We start from the raw sequence: 20,634 nt of genomic DNA on the forward strand, positions 1-20,634 counted from the left end.
ATTATTTATTGAGACAAGAACCACAGTAAGGATCTGGAGATACACTATGTTAGTCATAGCTCCTACCTTGATGGAGTTTGCAGCTTACTATGTGAGCTATACTTAAGAAGTTATCACAAGGATTGTTATGGTGAAGGAGGAGCAGGGTGCTTTGGATGCCCACTACAGGGAATAAATTGTAAAGTCTAAAGTCTTACCATTTGTGGTTTTTATCATTCTGGGATCAAATATACAATCATACCTAGACCTGGAAAGGAAACAAATATCAGAGGGCTCCAGCCTCCAAGAAAAATAGAAAAAAGAAGTAGCATTATTTGGTAGGAACACAATCAGGAAGGCAAAGGCTAGAAAAGAACTGAACTGTCCAAGGCTAAATGGGAAAACAGGATGACAGTCACCAATTGTGGAAGAAAAAAGGGACTGAAGAGTTGGTCGTTTACTTTTTAAATCATTTATTGATCCCCTACAATGGGAATAAGACATTTGTATCTTCTAGACAATGATTAAAAATGAATGTTACAGGATAATTCAGACAACAACACCATCTTCGTGCAAGGGCTGGGCGAGAATGTTACAATTGAGTCTGTAGCTGATTACTTCAAGCAGATTGGTATCATTAAGACAAATAAGAAAACAGGACAGCCCATGATTAATCTGTACACAGACAGGGAAACAGGCAAACTGAAGGGAGAGGCCACGGTATCATTTGATGACCCACCTTCCGCCAAAGCAGCTATTGACTGGTTTGATGGTAAAGAATTCTCTGGGAATCCTATCAAGGTCTCATTTGCTACTCGGCGAGCAGACTTCAATCGGGGTGGTGGCAATGGTCGTGGAGGCCGAGGGCGAGGAGGACCCATGGGCCGTGGAGGCTATGGAGGTGGTGGCAGCGGCGGCGGCGGCCGAGGAGGATTCCCCAGTGGTGGTGGCGGGGGCGGAGGACAGCAGCGAGCAGGGGATTGGAAGTGTCCTAATCCTACCTGTGAGAACATGAATTTCTCTTGGAGGAACGAGTGTAACCAGTGTAAGGCCCCTAAACCAGATGGCCCAGGAGGTGGACCAGGAGGTTCTCACATGGGGGGAAACTACGGAGATGATCGGCGTGGTGGCAGAGGAGGCTATGATCGGGGCGGCTACTGAGGCCGAGGAGGGGACCGTGGGGGCTTCCGAGGGGGCCGGGGTGGTGGGGACAGAGGTGGTTTCGGCCCTGGCAAGATGGACTCCAGGGGTGAGCACAAACAGGATCGCAGGGAGAGGCCGTACTAGCCTGGCTCCTGAGGCCTTGGAGCAGCTTTCTTCCTGTACCCAGTGTTACTACCCTCATTATTTTGTAACCTTCCACCTCCTGATCACCCACGGGTTTTTTGTGTCGGACTATGTAACTGTAACCATACCTCTGGTTCCCATTAAAAACCATCATTTTAGTTAAAAAAAAAAAAAAATGAATGTTAGTTTGAGGCAGCCTTTCTGTGAAGGCTGTGAGAGTTCACTGCTCAGATTTCTGGAAGCTGGGGATGTCACTGATCAGAAGCCCCTTTGCTGAGCTCTGAAATCCTTTATGTATTTGCCGGAGGCCATGCCTCCTATCGGCTGTCCCCAGCTGATGACAGAACATGGCGGGGATGCCAAGGCAGTCTTGTTTCTAGGAGACATGGGACCCTTCTGATGGGTAAATTTGTTTTTTTTTCTTAACAGTTCAGCATTTTATTTATAAATTTATTTTGGCTGTGTTGGTCTTCGTGGTGGCTCCTGGGCTTAGTTGCCCTGAGGCCTGTGGGATCTTGATCCCCTGACCAGGGATCAAATCCACATTCCCTGCATTGGAAGACTGAGTTTTAACCACTGGACCACCAAGGAAGTCTCCACTTATGGATAACTTTGGCTCGAGAACTCTTTGACAGCTGCACTTGGCTTGAAATCTCACTGTAGTCCTGGATGTTTCCACCAAAACTTCCTTCCTCCCTCCCTCTATTCCCTGCTTCCTTCCTCTCTCCTTTACTTAGGGTGAGATCTATATCCTTGCTTCTCCTGGCACATTTCCCACTTTCTTTCACAGTTTATTTCCCTAGGAAATTTTTGTACATCTAATCTCAGAGGACCTGGACTAACATACCATCTTAAAAGTGTTCCAGAGAAAGTGAAGAGGTGTTTTGCTTTTTTTTCTTTTTTTGAAGCACCTATTCTTCCAGGAAGCATTAGGAGCACGCAGCAAGGCAGGGGCACCAAGCCAAGCCCGGTGGTCCCACACTTACCTGCCTCAAAGTCTGGCGCTTCCACTTAAGAGTGTGTGATCTGGGGCAAGTTACTTATTCTTGGCTACCTTCAGCTTCCTCATCTGTAAAATGGGGCACTCATTTTTCCCTCACAGGCTTTTTGTGGGGATTAATTGAGATCATGTGGGTAAAAGCTACCATGTATCTGGAAAATATTTGGGCTGACTTCTGAGGGCTTCATCACCTTTCTCCTTCACACTCACCCTCTGTAGGAGAAGGGAGGAAAGGGCAAGTGTATTTCGTCTTCTTTCATATAATGTATCTCGATGTGCAATCCGTGTAATGTTGCTTCAGCTGGGTCCTCTCCCTCCAAGAAGCCATCCATCCCTGACTACCACAGCCAAGGGGTTGAGGTCTTTTGCTTCTTTCTCTGACCTCCTGTTAATGTCCCTCTCTTGGAGACATTTTTGGAGGATCGTGTGGTTTGCCGGGTATCTCTGCAGCCCCTCTTTCCCAGGAACCGCCCCTCTTCCATCCACTTAACCATCACAAGAGCCATGTTGATGCACTATAATTCTGTCCTTGGACACAACTGATTGTTCAGGGGTGGCATCTGTCTCGAGAGAAGTCATCAACGCCTTCCCTAGGAATTTTGGATTCAGAACCAGGGGTGTCAGATTCGTCTTTCCCTGGGGACAGCTGAGGTCACCACATCTCAAGCCCTGAAGCTATTGGCAGCCCAACCATGTGTTTCATTGTGTGTGGGGAGAAAGTCAGGCTACAAGGAGATGAAAGAATGTTTTGCAAGAGAGGGAGATGCAGAGAGGTCCAGCTGCACTCAAGTCCTGGGTTTTGGCGCTTCCTCAGGTTCTTGGAGACATCCCCATCCTAATCAACTCCTTCCTTGCTTAAGCTAGTTTGAATAGGGAATCAGTCACTTGCAGCCCAAAGAGTTCTGCGTAACAAAGATGTGCCTTCGTTCCACGTGTCTATCCTGCCTTCCCACCTTGACTGTGAGCCTTTCAGGGGCAGAGTCTATGCCCCTCCTTCTCCTTCTGCCCACAGTGCCAGGAATAGTGCTTGGCCCTGCAGCTGCTCCAGACAGATGTGTGGTTGACAAGGAAGCTAAATCAAATATTCCGCTCATGGAAGTTTTCTATATATTCCCTGCATGATGTCACAGGACCACTTTAATCTATGCTCTAAATGCTGGTTTAAATGTGCTAAAAATGTTTTGTGGCAAGGACTATGAAACCTTTGGGGAAGAGCTTCTGGCAGGTATCTGATACAAGGCATGGTGGAGTCTCAGGTTGATGGGTGTTGCTAGGGGGATCACGGTACTTAAAAACGAAGCTGTGTCACCACCCACTGCAGTCTAGGCTCCCCTCTCCTGCTCCACCAAGCAGTCTATTCAAAACCACAAATATCAAGGACACTGAGGCCACAACGTGGCCTCTCTGTGGTTGTGGATGTGCAAATGGTTTAATTCTTTCTCAAGGTTCTTTGCACACAGGATTCCATTGGACTCTTCATTAAGGTACAAAATCCACAAGGACAGAAATTTGATTTTGTATTTCATATATAACATAGACTGGGCTTTTCATTAAACATTCTTGACTTAGATCTTGCATATATTTGTTAAATGCCTCCATGAGCTTGGGCCGGAGGTCTTTCTCATGTGCTCTCTCATTTAGCCCAGGAACCCCATGACCCATGACTTGTGATTCCTGTTGCACACATAAATAAGCAGACACAGAGAGGTCAAGCAACTTGTGAAAGGTCACATGGCTAGCTGGTCAGTGATTGAGCTAGGACTTGCCTCCATGTCTAATGCTATTTCCACAATGATATGTGGGATAATAAATGGTGGAGGGGCCTCATGGGTGAGCTGTTCTTTCGAAAAGAAAAAAGTGGAAAATGAGTCCCACTAACTGGGGAAAAAATTAGTGCCTAGTGAGTTTTTTTCTTCCTGATTATACAACATGAGCAAGATTGGGATCTAGGTGAGCTGAGTAGACAACCACTTTGATGCAAAATTTAAGAAAAGCCCCGAACTCAGTCATCAAGACAAATAATACTTTAAAAAGTCAAAATTAATTTTAAAAATCTATGTTGAACAAGATATCAGCATGTTAGTTAAAGATGGACTCTGTTGACAGGGCCAGGATTAGGGAGAGGTGGATGAGATGAACTGTGCAGGTGTGAGGTGGGACCTTGAAAGGTATGGAAAACACCACTATGAATTCACCTAAAGCCATTTGTCTTCTTCCTTGGCTTAAAGACAACTCATGTTTCATTTTCCTCTGCAGTTTAGCTTGGCCCTGTGACTAAATTCTAGTCAATAGAATGTCTGTGAAATTGATGTAAACCAATCCAGACCATCCCCAAGAGCATCCCCAAGAGAAAAAAATGCAAAAAGGCAAAATGGTTGTCTGAGGAGGCCTTAAAAATAGCTGAGAAAAGAAGAGAAGCAAAAGGCAAAGGAGAAAAGGAAAGATACACCCATTTGAATGCAGAGTTCCAAAGAATAGCAAGGAGAGATAAGAAAATCTTCCTCAGTGATCAATGCAAAGAAATAGAAGAAAACAGTAGAATGGGAAAGACGAGATCTCTTCAAGAAAATTAGAGATACCAAAGGAACATTTCATGCAAAGATGGGCACAATAAAGGACAGAAATGGTATGGACCTAACAGAAGCAGAGATATTAAGAAGAGGTGGCAATAATACACAGAAGTATACAAAAAAGATCTTCATGACCCAGAAAATCATGATGGTGTGATCACTTATCTAGAGCCAGACATCTGGAATGTATAGTCAAGTGGGCCTTAGGAAGCATTACTAAGAACAAAGCTAGCAGAGGTGATGGAATTCCAGTTGAGCCATTTCAAATCCTAAAAGATGATGCTGTGAAAGTGCTGCACTCAATATGACCGCAAATTTGGAAAGCTCAACAGTGGCCACAGGACTGGAAAAGGTCAGTTTTCATTCCAATTCCAAAGAAAGGCAATGCCAAAGAATGCTCAAACTACTGCACAATTGCACTCATCTCACACGCTAGCAAAGTGATGCTAGAAATTCTCCAAGCCAGGCTTCAACAGTACGTGAATCATGGACTTCCAGATGTTCAAGCTGGTTTTAGAAAAGGCAGAGGAATCAGAGGTCAAACTGCCAACATCCGCTGGATCATCAAAAAAGCAAGAGAATTCCAGAAAAACATCTAACTTCTGCTTTATTGGCTATGCCAAAGCCTTTGACTGTGTGGATCACCCCAAACTGTGGAAAATTCTTAAAGAGATGGGAATACCAGACCACCTGACCTGCCTCCTGAGAAATCTGTATGCAGGTCAAGAGACAAGTTAGAACTAGACATGGAACAACAGACTGGTTCCAAATCAGGAAAGGAGCAGGTCAAGGCTATGTATGGTCACCCTGCTTATTTAACTTATATGCAGAGTACATCATGAGAAATGCCAGGCTGGAAGAAGCACAAGCTGGAATCAAAATTGCTGGGAGAAATATCAATAACCTCAGATATGCAGATGACACCACACTTATGGCAGAAAGTGAAGAAGAACTAAAGAGCCTCTTGATGAAAGTGAAAGAGGAGAGTGAAAAAGTTGGCTTAAAACTCAACATTCAGAAAACTAAGATCATCGCATCTGTTCCCATCACTTCATGGCAAATAGATGGGGAAACAATGGAAACAGTGACAGACTTTATTTTCTTGGGCTCCAAAATCACTGCAGATGGTGACTGCAGCCATGAAATTAAAAGACGCTTGCTCCTTGGAAGAGAAATTATGACCAACCTAGACAGCATATTAAAAAGCAGAGACATTACTTTGCCAACAAAGGTCCGTCTAGTCAAAGCTTTGGTTTTTCCAGTAGTCATATATGGATGTGAGAGTTGGACTATAAGAAAGCTGAGTGCTGAAGAATTGATACTTTTGAACTGTGGTGGTGGAGAAGACTCTTGAGAGTCCTTTGGACAGCAAGGAGATCAAACCAGTCCATCCTAGAGGAAATCAGTCCTGAATATTCATTGGAAGGATGGATGCTGAAGCTGAAACTCCAATCCTTTGGCCACATTATGCGAAGAACTGACTCATTTGAAAAGACCCTGGTGCTGGGAATGATTGAAGGAGGGAGGAGAAGGGGATGACAGAGGATGAGATGGTTGGATGGCATCACTGACTCAATGGACATGAGTTTGAGCAAGCTCTGGGAGCTGGTGATAGACAGGGAAGCCTGGCATGCTGCAGTCCATGGGGTCATAAAGAGTCAGACATGACTGAGGGACTGAACTGAACTGAACTGAATCCAGATCAGCCACAAGAATTTCTAGCATTCAATTCCCCATGCTCTTTCCCTCTCCCACCTTGACACCAATGAATGGGATGACCTCAGACGACAAGGACTGAAAATGACAGAACTACCAGATAAAAAGAACCTGGGAAATGAAGTCATTAGTGGAGGAGAGCAGCCCACTTAGGGTTGGATCAAGACTTTCTTTCTGAACTTCAAGGAAAAATTTTGAAAATATTACTATTATATTTTTTAAAAGCTGATAGCTGTTAATCTTCTAAGGTTTTGAGGGTTTTTATGCTCCAGCATCAAAGCATTACTTTTACTAATACAGACTTTGATACCAGAAGTAGGACATGGCTGTTTTAAAAACCTGAAATATGTGCATTTCATTGCTTATCAGGTGACAGATTGCAAGGAAAATATGGAGACCCATGGTTGTTTTTGTTTAGTTGCTAAGTCATCCCCTACTCTTTTGCAACTCCATGGACTGTAGCCCACCAGGCTCCTCTGTCCATGGGATTTCCCAGGCAAGAATATTGGAGTGGGTTGCCATTTCCTTCTCCAGAGAATCTTCCTAACTCAGTGATCGAACTGGCATCTCCTACACTGGCAGGTAGGCTCTTTACCACTGAGCCATCTGGGAATCTTGGAGACCCATGTTATAGAGGGCCAAACCTTTGGTGCAACTGTAACCTATGATGACCTGGAAGACAGACCACATGTCTATGGAGCCTGTTGCCCTGGGGGACACAGTTGGAGAGAGCCAAAGTGACAGGGTGCTGGATTTACTCCCTGTCTTTGTCAATGTATTAAAAGAAAGAGATGAGCTTGAGAGAGATTTGACTGTTTAGTCTTAAATCAACTCCTGAGTTCCTGATCCCGCACAGGAAGAAAGCAGCTGCAAAAGCTGCACAAGCTTAAAGGAGTGAATACTCTCCAACACCCACTTCATATGTGGCCACAGAAGGTAATGGACAAGGAAGAATCTCTGAGAGCCCAGAGTCAGAAGTCACCAACAGGTATGAATGTGGGAGATTCTACCAGCAGCAGAATCAGCATCTAATTAAGAAAACTTTCCCATTGCAAAGACAGACATCCCTTTCCTTACTCTTCTGGTGATGGTGGCAGATTATTCATCTGGACCTTTCTCATCCTACCATCACTGGACCTTAACCACGATACCTCAGTGGTGGGTAAACTGTGGGTAAGAGTATAGTGTGATTAGCATTTCACATTCCATTAGCAAACAATACAACCTTTTCTGGAACACAATATACACCAGGAGACTTTAAAATGCTTATACTCTTTAGATCTATAAATTCCATGTCTAGAAATCTAGTCCAAGGAAATAATCTGATGGGTAAATAAGGATTTAAACATAAAGGTATCCAACACAGTGTTATGTAAAGGAAAAAAAAAAAAAAATCGGAGACTACCTAAAATGCCCAAGAGTGAATTACATAAATGATTTAGTAAATTTACAGTATATTTATGGGGTGGAATGTTCTTCATCCATTAACTTTTTTTGTACATGGAAAGTTTCTAATGACTCAGAGTAATGCTCCTGAAGCAAAATTGTAGGCAAGCTAACATTTCAACTATGTAAAAGATATAGACACAGAACAAAGGCTGAAACAGAACGTTAAAACTGACTGGTGATTTTATGAGGAATTACAGGGTTTACTAGAGATAATATCTTGGAGTTTTTAGTAATGTACAGACTTTTCACAAAAGGGATAGATTGCTTTTATAATTAAGGAAAAACAACCTACCTTGAAAGAGAAACAATTGATGATGTATTGACGTCTTAGCCTAACTGCTCTTCTTATTCCATCAACTGGTTGGGTGGACTGAAGACAACACTGGCTGGAGAATCAGGAGCCCTGAGTTCTAGAAGGATTTGCACTTGGGTCTGTTGTTCCATTTTTATGAAGAAGGGGCTGCCTGGGACAATACTGGAACGGCCTTTCCTGTTCAAAAAGTTTATATACAAATGTGCTGAATCACCCCCCTCGTTTATCATTCCTTTTCATTCCTTGAGGTAAAACCAACTCCAAATCTTGGAGCCTGACAGACTCTGAAATTGGCCCTCATTTTAATTCTCAAGTTCTTAGCATGAGAGCAACATTCAATATGGTTCTGAAATATCTCATGCAAAAAAGTGCCAGAGTCATAGACTGAAATATTTATTTGAATATAAATGAACTCAGATTTGCCAAAATACGTTCCCCCTGTTGTCATGGACACAAATGCCTGACTCTCGGATTTGCATTTCTTTTCTAATGGGTACAATATGTTTCAGCTCCTCATTGGTGCTGGGGTTGGATAGGAGAAGCTCGCCATTCTGTGAGCTCCCCAAAATGTCAGCCAGTGGGGAACTTTTGTGCCTTTGTTCTGCTTCACACACCAGCTGGGAGGACGTTTTCTGTCCCTTGGGGGTCAGAACAGCTGCTTATAAGACTCCTGGCCCCTTCCTGCCAGCTCCTCTGGAGTGGATTTAGAGATGCTAGGATGCCTGTCTGGGTCTTTTTTTTTTTCCCCCAGTCCAATTCCTCCCACCTCTTGGAAGTTTCACCTCTGCTTTCTTGTTCTCTAATAGTGAGGGTGGCAGGAATTCTTGCCTAGACATTCCTGGTCCCTGCCGACATCTGCTTCTTTCTCCTATGGGCTCCCTCCTGATCCTAAGTTGCCATCTGTCCCTTCCTCCAAGCTCAGATCCTCAGAATCACATCCTCCCTTTTCCTCTTCACTTAAAAAGAGAAATCCCTAAATCCTCCTCTTGACTCCCTGCTTTCACTGAGCATCTTTTCGATATTTTTTTTTTTCTTAATGCTAACAGGAAGAAAATTCTTTCCAAAATGCTAATGGAATCTTGTCACAATCTTTCTTAAAACCCTTTAATGGTTTGACCCTGATAGTGAGATAGAGTCCCAAATCCTCACCCTGGCTTTCGAGGCTCTGTTCTGTCTCTCTTTTCAATCTCATCTCAAGCCACCCTCTCCGGTGCTCACTGCGTTCCAGGCACGTGGCCACTTTGTGCTTTTTATGCTGTGCTGTCTTCCTTCTCACCACATGGCCTTCATTCCCTGGGAACATTTTGCTTCTGTCCCCTGAGCAGATACTTCTTAGTTTCCAGGTCTTACCTTAAATGCTGCTTATTCAGGGAAGCCTTCTCATCTTCCCAGTAGATTATATGTTCCCTAGATATAGGTACTCATCACCCTCTGGGTTTTCCCTCAGTTGATCTGTCAGAATTGGGACAAAATACGTATCTAATGTTTATCTCTTCTGCTAGTCCATAGGTTCCATGATGGATGAGATCATGTCTGTTCTGTTCACTGTTCTATCTCCAGACCTTTATGGAGTGTGGGACATGGTAGGTGCCACATAGTTACTTGAATGATGGTGAATTCTTCAGAGTGATTGTTAGAATCAATTTCTGAATCACAAATTGGACTGCATAAGCCCCCAACCCACAACTCTTCCCTCCCCTAACAAAACCAAGAAATGCAGAATTTATCCCTGGGCTCACTGCTCATGGATTAAAAGGCCAAGCTCACCAGCATCCCACGAGGCCCCATACAGTCTGGCTCCAGGCCACCCTCCTAGCAGAGTTTCTTGACTCCTGTCAGGACTCTCGATGCCCCAGGCACACCCACCACCTGAGAATAGTCTCCAGACTGGGGCTTCTGTGCCTTCTCTGCTGAGTTCTTCCTACCCCTTCTCTGGGTGGAGAACCCCAACACAGCCTTCAAAACCCACCTGGGATGAAGGCTTGATGCCTCCTCCAGGAAACCCCTCCCACCCCTTAACCAGCTCATCCAGTCCTGCTGGATCATTACTCATGGATAAGTTTTAGCGGACTTCACCCTCGTGTGAGTCACCGTGGAGCAGGAACCACCTCTTATTCTCCTCGTGTCACCTGTGCCCACGGTGCCGTGAGGATACGTTTCTCCCCCTCTCCTTGTGTCTCCTCTCTGCTCAGAGATAAGAAAGCACTGGGCCTCCCTCCCTCCCGGGGAAGGGCCTCCTCTCAGCCCTTCCTGACTGAGCACCTCTCATCACGTGTTGATAATCTGGTCAGGGTAAGGACATTCTCTTGAACAAACTGTGCTAGTGGGTGGGGTGTCTGTGTCTTCAAGGCAGGAACAGAGGCTCTGCACCTCCTCCGCCTGTTAATCCCGTCAGACACCCGCCCCGCCACCCTCGTCTCCTCAGCTTCTGCCTCTGAGCTGGGAGGAAGTCGCGGGGGTGAGGGTGGGGGTGTCGGGGCGGCGGGGAGGGACTTCCGGCTCAGCCTCAGGAGCGCTGAGGAAGGAGCTTGCTCAGGTCTCCTGGCAGAGCTTTCCTCCCAGCCTCAGCGTCCTCCGGTAGTCCTGCCCGTACGGGGGTGAGGAAGGGACGTCAGCTCTTGGCCAGTTGCTGGGAATAAAGGGCTGCTTTATTTTCCATTTGACGGTGGTGCCTGGCGTGTTTTCTTCACCAGCCAGGCACCCGAGACCCACACTGACTCCCACAATGTCCCTGTGTGGACATTGAGGACAAATATTCACAAAAAGGAGTGCCCAGGTTCAAATCCCAGTTCGACTACCTATTGAAGCAGTGACTTTGGACAAGTAACTAGGCTTCTGCTTTCTCATCTGAAAAAATGGGGTCAATTAACAGGACCTAATTAAACTGAAAACTTTTGTGCAGCAAAGGAAACTATCAACAAAACAAAAAGAAGACTTGCTGAATGGAAGAAGATGTTTCCAAATGACATGACCAACAAGGATTAATATATAATAGCTCATATGCTCAACATAAAAAAATCAACTCTATTGAAAAATGGGCAGAAGAACTGATTAGACATTTTTTCAAAGAGAAAATGCCAGTGGCCAATAGGTGCATGAAATGACGCTCAGTGTTGCTAGTCATCAGGAAAATGTAAGTCAAAACCACAGTGAGATATCACCTCACACCAGTCAGAATGGCTATCATCCAAGAGAACACAAATAACAAATGTTGATAAAGGAGGAAAGGGAACCCTCGTACACTATTGGTAGGAAGGTAAATTGGTGCAGCCCCTATGAAAACAGTATGGAGGTTTCTCAAGAAACTAAAACTAGAACTACCATATAAGCCAGCAATTTCACTTCTGAGTATATATCCAAAAAAAAAAAAAAAGCAAAGACACTAATTCAAAAAGATACTTGCACTTCAATGTTCATTGCAGCATTATTTACAATGACAAGATATGGAACCTAAGTGTTCATCAGCAGATAAATGGATAAGGAAAATGTGATATATTACATACATACACACACACACACAGACAATGGAATAGTACACAGCCATAAAAAGGAATGAAATTTTGCCACTTAAAGAAACATAGATAGACTTGGAGAGCACTATGTTAAATGAAATAAGTCAGACAAAGGAAGACAAATACGGTTATGATATCACTTATATGTGAAGTAAAAAAAATAGAACTAGCAGATATAGCAAAAAAGAAACAGACACAGGTATAGAGAAGAAGGTAGTAGTTATCAGTGGGGGTGGGGAGGGGAAAAATAGGGGTGGGGGAATGGGCAGTACAAACTACTGGGTGTAAGATAAGCTCAAGGATGTATTGTACAACATGTGAATCTAACCAATGTTTTGTAATAACTGCAAACAGCGTGTAACCTTTAAAATTGTTTAAAATAATTAAGAATTAAAAAAAAAGAAAAAACCCAGGAACATCAATAGTATTGACTTCTTAGGGCTATTGTGAGGATTAAGTGAAAAATTCTGAGCACAAATGCCTGGCACTCAGGAAGCATTGAATAACAATTAAGGATCCCTCTTAAGGCAGAAAGGTGATGTGTCTCTCTTGTTCAGGGTTGTAGCTGTCATGTCTGGACTGAGCCTGACACAGAGCTGGTACTCAATGAATGCTTATTGTATGAATTGTTATTATTGCTATTGTTCATAATGTGTAGGAGATACTCGATAAATCTTTTTAAATGAATGAATGAATGGATGGATGCATGAATGTCTAAAGTTGATCTCCAGTACACAAGCTCGCTAGAAGAGACTGTTTTAGTAAAACCAGGTATATGCACACAGACCAGGGAGACCTTAACTTTGAAATTCTCTGATATGCCAGCAGAATTTTTAGGTTTGAATGGTATTGGCATTTTAGTAAAAGCTAAAATGGTGTTTGGAGGGTTCATCTCTTTAAAAATTTTTATATTGGAATATAGTTGATTTACAGTGTTATGTTAGTTTCAGGTTTCCAAAAGAGTGATTCAGTTATACATGGCGCTGGCATTTTGGAACAATCACATGATGGAAACAGTGTCACTCAGTCATTCCTGAGGACTTGCTGTGTCCCTGTCCCATGTCTGAGTCCCACAGACAGCTGATCCAGGCACTGTCCCTGCCTCATGGAACTCCAAGCTCACAGGTGAGAGCTTGGGCAACACCTGGGGGGTGGTCTCAGGTGCCCGCCCTGTGGGGCCCCAGCTCCAGCTCTGTCATGCCCTTGGTGAATTACCAGAAGATGCCCCTTCCTTTCTCCGGACATTTTCGGATGGGTCTGGACTAGGTCAGTCATTTTTGCTCATTCAAGCATAGACATCCTTTGCTTCGTTGGGAATGCTGTGTGAAAGGTGAGAACATAAAGCAGATGAAAAGGGAGTTGGTGGGAAAGGGGAGAGAGGCTCTCTGAGACTGGTGAACAAAGGACCCCCTCCATCAACAGCATTATTCATGATTCCGAGGTCATGCAACAAAAGCAGGTCTGTCTTGGACTATGTAAAGAGATTTTCTTCTGTTCGGTTTTGTTTTTTGAAATACATTTTTATTTTAAATAGTTTAGAGAAAAAGCCTGAAGAAAGTACAGAGAGTTCCCATATAACCCACACCCAGGTCCCCATCATCATATCTTACCTTAGTATGGTAGATTGATCCCACTTAATGAAACAATATTGATACGTTTTTATTAACTGAAGTCCACGCTTCATTCAGACTTCCTTAGTTTTCCCCTAATGCTCCTTTTCAGTTCCTGGACCCCACCTGGGATCCCACGTTACGCTTAGTCGTCGTGTCTCCTTAGGCTCCTCTTGGCTGTGATAGTTCTTTAGATTCTTTTTTTTTTGATGTCCTTGATAGTTGTGAGGGGTGCTGGTCAGGTATTTTATAGAATGTTCCTCAACTGGGATTTGTCGATATTTTTCTCATGCTTAGCCTGAGTTATGAATTTTAGGAGGGATGACCCCAGAGGTGAGATATAATTCTCATCCCATCATATCAAGGTACATACAATCCACATGATTTATCATGTTTATATGAACCTTGATCACCTGGCTGAGGTCATGTGGGTCAGGTTTCTCCACTGAAAAGTGACTCTTTATTCCTCCCTCTTATACTGTCTTCTTCAGAAAGATGTCACTGGTCACAACTCACATGTACGCATGGGGAGTTAAGCTTCACCTTCTTGAGGGCAGAGCATTACATAAGTTATTTGGAATTCTTCTGTGAGAGATTGGCCTCTTCCTCCTATTTATTAATTCATGCACTCCTTTATTTATCTCTGTATGGACTCACTGATATTTGTTTTATACTTTGGCTTCTAATCCAGTACTATTTAAATTACTGTGTTGCTCAAATTGGATCCAGGGGGTCTTAATTTCAGAAAGACTTGGGTGTTGGATGGTGCTGGCCCAGGAAAGGACATCACAGCCGGGAGACAGAGTTTGGTGTAGAGGAGGGATGGAACTCTTGGTTCTGGGAGGTTTCCAGTGTGTTCTGTGCTGCAGTGGGTCCAGGCAGCTGCTGCTGATGACATTTGGGGGAGGTAGGAGAAGTAGAGGCACCCTCCCTCCTACACCCTTTGAAGAATTAGAAAAGAACTAGAGAGCTAAAGAAAAGTGGACCCGGATGGAACCCACTCTTCGTTCCCCTGAATGGTTTTGATTACAGGCTTTATCAAGGTGGCTATCAAGGCCATCTTTATCAAGATGGCTCACACCATCTCCCGTTACTGGTGCCGCATGTTGAAAAGCATGTTAGGTAAACTGGGCAGCAAAGGAATAGGAAAACCTTGATGGTTTCATCTGCAGCTGTGCCTTAAAAGCAAGACCTCCTTAGTGGGAGCAGAGTTGGGTGTGTGTGTGTGTGTGTGTGTGTGAAGACTGGTCCTGATGATTCACAGCATCTGCAGAGGGGAAGGCAGGATCCCAGCATGAGAATCTGGCAACTGGAAAGGGGTTGTTGGAGGAGACCCCAGTTCCAGTGCTGCCTATTCATCCACTTGCCACATAACCCTGGGCAGGATGTCTATGCCACACATCTGTAGGTCTTTGTTTCCTTACCTGTAGAGTGTGGGATTTAGGAGCAAAGAGTATAAAACAATGGGAACAAGGCTAGTGATAATACTCCCTATCATTAGGTTTTTACTGAGTAGCAGATGATACATTAAGCGCTTTACATGCATCATCTCATTTCATCCCTGTAACAAACCTGAGAGGTCAGCGACATTATCCGTCTTTCACAGGTTCAGGTACGGTGAGCCCAGCAGATCAGGGAACAATTGTCATTGAGAAGATAGTTTGCTACTCAAGAGTTTCCAAGAGCTGGGAGCACACCATGTCTGGGAGGGCCACACGGGGGAAGCACCAGGGCTGGTCAGGCATGCTGACTAGTGCAAGAGAACACAGTTGATGGCAGAGCTAGAATTTGAATCTTCTTCCCTGGACTGGGATGTTTATGATTCAGAACACAGATCCCAGGGCAGATTCCCCTGAATGCTGTGCAACTCAGGCAATTTGCATCAGCTTCCTGTGCCTCTATTTTTTGTCTGCAGACAGGATCATAGTAGAATCTGCCATGAGGAAGGAGGTAAGAGAGATGGTCCTTGAAGGAAAGCCCGTGTAAGGAGAGCTGAGACAGCTTCAGGATGCAAATGCATACAGTTTAAGCTCATTAATTCAGACTTCAGTGGTTTGCAGTCTAGGATGATTTGAAGCCAGTAAAAACCAGGCTTCCTTTTCACTATTAATAAGAGTGTAAACAAGATTAGGTGGGTTGTGCAGAGAAACTAAGGTAGACCATTGTTATCATAATATTGCAAGGGAATGTTAATTCACACAAGCAAACAAACTATTTTCAACTACTCTGAGGCTGCTGTTTACATATAGCAGTGTGCTAATTGCAGATGACTCTCCTATTCCTCTGTGCAGCTTTGGGTCCAATCTGTTAGGTTTTAGTGGGAGAACCTTTTTATATGTGAAGGCAGCTAACCTGCTTTTCTTTTAAAATTTAAAATGTTTTGTAATTGAGACTTTTGATTTTACCTTGGCATTCACCCATTATCTGAAGGTCCCCGAGATTCAAGGATGATACACACAGGAGAGTTCTGAGTTGGAGAGAACAGCAGAGAGCTTTAGGAGAAGGCAATGGCAACCCACTCCAGTACTCTTGCCTGGAAAATCCCATGGACGGAGGAGCCTGGTAGGCTGCAGTCCATGGGATCTCTGAGTTAGACACAACTGAGCTACTTTACTTTCACTTTTCGCTTTCATGCATTGGAGCAGGAAATGGCAACCCACTCCAGTGTTCTTGCCTGGAGAATTCCAGGGATGGGGGAGCCTGGTGGGCTGACATCTGTGGGATCGCACAGAGTCGGACACGACTGAAGCGACTTAGCAGCAGCAGCAGCAACAGAGAGCTTTAGGGCATGGAGATGCCCAAGTGAAGGTTTCTCAGGAGAAATGAGGGTCGACATGGGTCTTGAAGGATGATGAGTTTGGCCTGACTTGGATCCTGTTCCTCAGTCCACACCCCTCTCACCAGTCCTCTGCACCCCACCTGTCTGTTCATCCCTTCTCCTTTTTTTAAAACTTTTCATTTTATATAAATAAAATATAGTGTAGCTGATTAACAGTGTTGTGGTAATTTCAGGTGGACAGCAAAGGAGTTCAACCATATATATGCAGGTATCCATTCTCCCCTAAACTCCCCTCCCATTCAGGCTGCCACATAATATCTAGCAGAGTTCCCTGTGCTATACAGTTGGACCTTGTTGATTATCCATTTAAAATGTAGCATGTGTACATTTCACTCCCAAATTCCCTAATTATCCCTTCCTCCCCTTCTTCCCTTTTGATAACCATAAGTTTGTTCTCTAGACCATGAATCTATATCTATTTTGAAAATAAGTCCTTTTGCATATTTCTTTTGAGATTCCACACATAAAGGATACCATATAATATTTTTCTTTCTGTGATTTCACCCAGTATGACAATTTCTGGGTCCATCCATGTTACTGCAAATGATGTTATTTCATTCTTTTTAATGGCTGAATAATATTCCACAGGGTAGATACACTACATCTTCTTAAACGTTTGCTCTTTTGGTGGGCACTTGGGCTGCTTCCACATCTTAACTATTGTTAATAGTGCTGCAATGAGCACTAGAGGGCATGTGTCCATTCGGATTGTGTTTTTCTCCAGATATATGCCCAAGAGAGGGATTGTAGGGTCTTATGGTAGCTCTATTTTTAGTTTTTTAAGAAACCTCCATACTGTTCTCCAGGGCTTCCCAGATAGCTCAGTTGGTAAAGAATCTGCCTGCAATGCAGGAGAGCCCAGTTCTATTCCTGGATTGGGAAGATCCCCTGGAGAAGGGATAGGTTACCCAGTCCAGTATTTGTGGACTTCCCTGGTGGTTCAGATGGTAAAGAATCTGTCTGCAATGCAGAAGACCTGGGTTCGATCCCTGGATTGGGAAGATCCCCTGAAGGAGGGAATGGCAACCTACAGTATTCTTGCCTGGAGAATCCCTTGGACAGAGGAGCCTGGTGGCCTATACAGCCCATGGGGTCGCAGAGCCGGACATGACTGAGTGACTAAGCACAGAACGGCACGGCACATACTGTTCTCCGTAGTACAGCCCATTTTTCTGAACCTGGTCTACCTTTCACATGATGGTTAGCTGCCAGACTGGAGCCAACAGGCCAGCTCCTGTGGGTGGACATCACTCCTAGAGGGATGTGGCCAGGCTGTGTGGATATGGAAAGTCCTAGGAATTGCCTCTCCTTTGAACTCCTAGGACAGGATGGGAGAGTAGTAGTCCTCAAATCTGGCTACACAGCAGAATCACATATGAAACATTAAAAAATATTGGATTCCCCGGTCCTACTACAGACGAATTAAATCAATAGGGTAGAACATCACAGCTGTAGAGTTTATTATTTACACTTCTCAAAGAGATGCTGAATCCCACTATGCCTTAGTGGTTGTCGGACTCCTCTGTGTGTTTTCCTTGCTTCTCCCTCGTTAATGAGCATAACTAATCCATTACGTAAATTAAATCAGCCACCTTTTACTGAGTGTGGAACCATAATTTGGGGCTCCAAAGATGGATACCATAATTTATGCCCTCAGGATGTCACAGTTCACTGAGAACTGTGAAAAGACAATGGTACCTGAGTGTGGTTACTGTTGTTGGTGAGGAAGCACTATTGTGTGCGAGCATGGAGGAAGCCATGGGGACAGCTTGGAGGGGGATGGGGAACTCTTCCTAAAAGAAGTATCATCCAGGGTGAACCTTGAAAGGAAAGTAGGAATTCTCCAGGCTAAGAAGAAGGAAGGGAATTTGGGGCAGAGGGAAGAACATACTTGAAGGCCAGGAAGTTTGAGGCTGGTTTATGCATTTATCACTATGTTTTTAAAAAGAGTTAAGAGTTTTACATTCAAGAACCCTTCATAATATTATAAGCTAAGAACTACTTTTACCTCCAATTTACTAATTAGGAAACTGAGGCCTCGGGATGCTGAACAATGTGATTAAGCTCACACAATCAGTAAGTGGAGGAGTTGGAATGAAAACCACCCTGCACCCAATCCTGGAGCAAAGAGTTAGTCAAGGGGATGGGAGTAGGGTGGGGTGGGTAGGAAACAGGGTGGAGAGGTCCCTGGCCAAGGGTCACGCCAGCAATGGAATCTTGTGTTTGTTGACCATTGTATATGGCACCCCATGGTTGCTAAAACACATTTTCTTTCCTTTTATAACTTTCAGGGCACTGCCCCTCAGCAGCCCTCTCTGAAGCCATGTGGATCTAGCCTTATGAGGCTCTGGACCAGAGCAGGGTCAGCAGAGCCTCTTTACAGGGGCCGCCAGCCTTTGAGCTCCCAGGTGAGACTATGGGGCTCCCTCGCTTATGGGGGGACATTTCACACTCTGATATCAGGGCACCGATGGCATCATTTGGTGACTTCAGGAGTTCCTGTGGTTAGGGATTTGGGGCAACAAGGACCCTTGTTCTGGTGCCATCTTTGGGTCCCCACTAAATGCCCACAGTTCCTCTGGAGGTTGTCCATGGAAGTGATACTGTGTATAGATATCATCTATAAGAAGGACATTTGTGAGACTTCACTGGTAGTCTATTGGCTAGGACTCTGCGCTCCCAATGCAGGGGACCCAGGTTCTATCCCTGGTCAGGGAACTAGATCCCACATGCTGCAAATAAGAGTTCGCATGCCGCAACTAAAGATCCTATGTGCTGCAACTAAGACCTGACACAGCCAAGTAAAATAAATAATTTTTTTTTTTTAAAGAATGACATTCTTGTGGAAGAGCTGAGATATGCATTTTAAAAGGCAAGAGCTCTGAACTTTGTTTCGGGTGGACCCTGTCTCCCTTTTAGCACAATAAGTAAGTGACTTGCTCATGGGGCAGGAGGGGTAGGATGGCCTCATAGTAGGCAGGGTTAAGCTGTTCACCAGGGTGTCATTTGTAACTCCTAAGGCTAGTTTCGAAGGACAAGGACCACTTGGTATTATAACAGAGCTCAAGTGGAAAGCTATACTCACAGACGTTACACTGACAAAACGGCTTGTTCAGAAAAAAAGCATGTCTGGGAATCCCCTCTTGCAGAGCCAAATGAACTCATTTGAGGAACAGGCTCAGTCTATGTTAAACACAACGGAGATGAGAGAATTAATTAAAGTGAAGGGGCAGGATTGATCTCGGTGCTTGAAGCCTGGAGCCTTGGTTTGACACATCTGTGACAGCCTGATGTTTGCGGTAGGTACCCTTCAGAGTGTGTTTTCTCCACATGATGCAACAGAGAAATGAGAACAGGGGGCATTAATGGGCTATGGTTCTTAGATAAGGTTAGTCTAAATGGCACCTGGGTGGGAAACCCTTCTGGAGCCCTTTCTGGAAGGAAGCAGCCTGAGGATGTCTGGTGTGGGCAGCAATAGCAGGTGGATTTCTCTTGTCCCTTTGCTCCACACCAGGCCCTTTGTGAACACTGCACACCTGTGCCTAGCAGCATTGTTTGCAAAGATCCTGTGGTTGAGATTGGAGACATTGAGTGTGAGACCACTCCTGTAGCGCAGAACCTGGAGCTGACAGACTTGGGAGCCCGATAGACCTGTGTTTGAATCCTGGCTTTGTCAGTGGCTGGCTTTGCTCCTCTGGTGTAAATTGAGAGTGGTCAGTACCTGCCTCACTAGGCTGCTGAGGACAGATGAGATGGTGCAGGGAAAAGGCTGAGTGCAGAGCCTGTGATTCAGGGAGTACTCAATGCCAGACAGTGTTAGTCTGTTGGGGTTGGGGAGTTCAGAGACCAGTTGTTTTTAAAAAGTAGACTTTACTTCTATTCAGGTGTGGTGAGGGCCACAGATCAGCACACAATTACCATTGAGAAGACTGTGTTACTCGCAGTTCCCAGGAGATGCGGGGTGGGGGAGGGCAGGTTACACCCTGCAAGACCAAATGGGGAAGCACCAGGTTATTCAGGAGGCATGAGCAGAGAAGGGGAGCACAGGGCAAGGGAGGCAGGCAGGCTTCAGAATGGCTAGTTTGGATAATTTCAGCAGGCTCGGCGGGTGCAGGGCTGTCCTAAATTGTCTGGTACATGGCCCTGGGGTGATTCTGGCCCCAGAGTGTAACAGCCCTGAGAGAGTCCAATAACGAAAGTGGTTCGAGGATAGGTTTGGGTTGGTTGGTTTGATCTGAAAGCCTCAGTTGCAGGGAAGTCGTTTACTGTCTCTGGTAATTAGCAAGCCCTTGGGAGAGGCAGTTTTTCCCTGGTGAGCAAGGCCCTTCATGTCAGGGCATCAAGAATACAGAGAATAAG

At 44.7% G+C, this 20,634-nt stretch overlaps 1 pseudogene; it reads left to right on the top strand.

Annotated features, from left to right (window-relative positions):
• Window positions 1-513: 513 nt before the first annotated feature.
• LOC139035093 (RNA-binding protein FUS pseudogene) lies at window positions 514-1,446 on the top strand (annotated as a pseudogene).
• Window positions 1,447-20,634: the final 19,188 nt, after the last annotated feature.

The sequence above is a fragment of the Odocoileus virginianus genome, chromosome 5 (assembly GCF_023699985.2).
Source record: "Odocoileus virginianus isolate 20LAN1187 ecotype Illinois chromosome 5, Ovbor_1.2, whole genome shotgun sequence".
In the NCBI taxonomy this organism is placed as follows: Eukaryota; Metazoa; Chordata; class Mammalia; order Artiodactyla; family Cervidae; genus Odocoileus; species Odocoileus virginianus.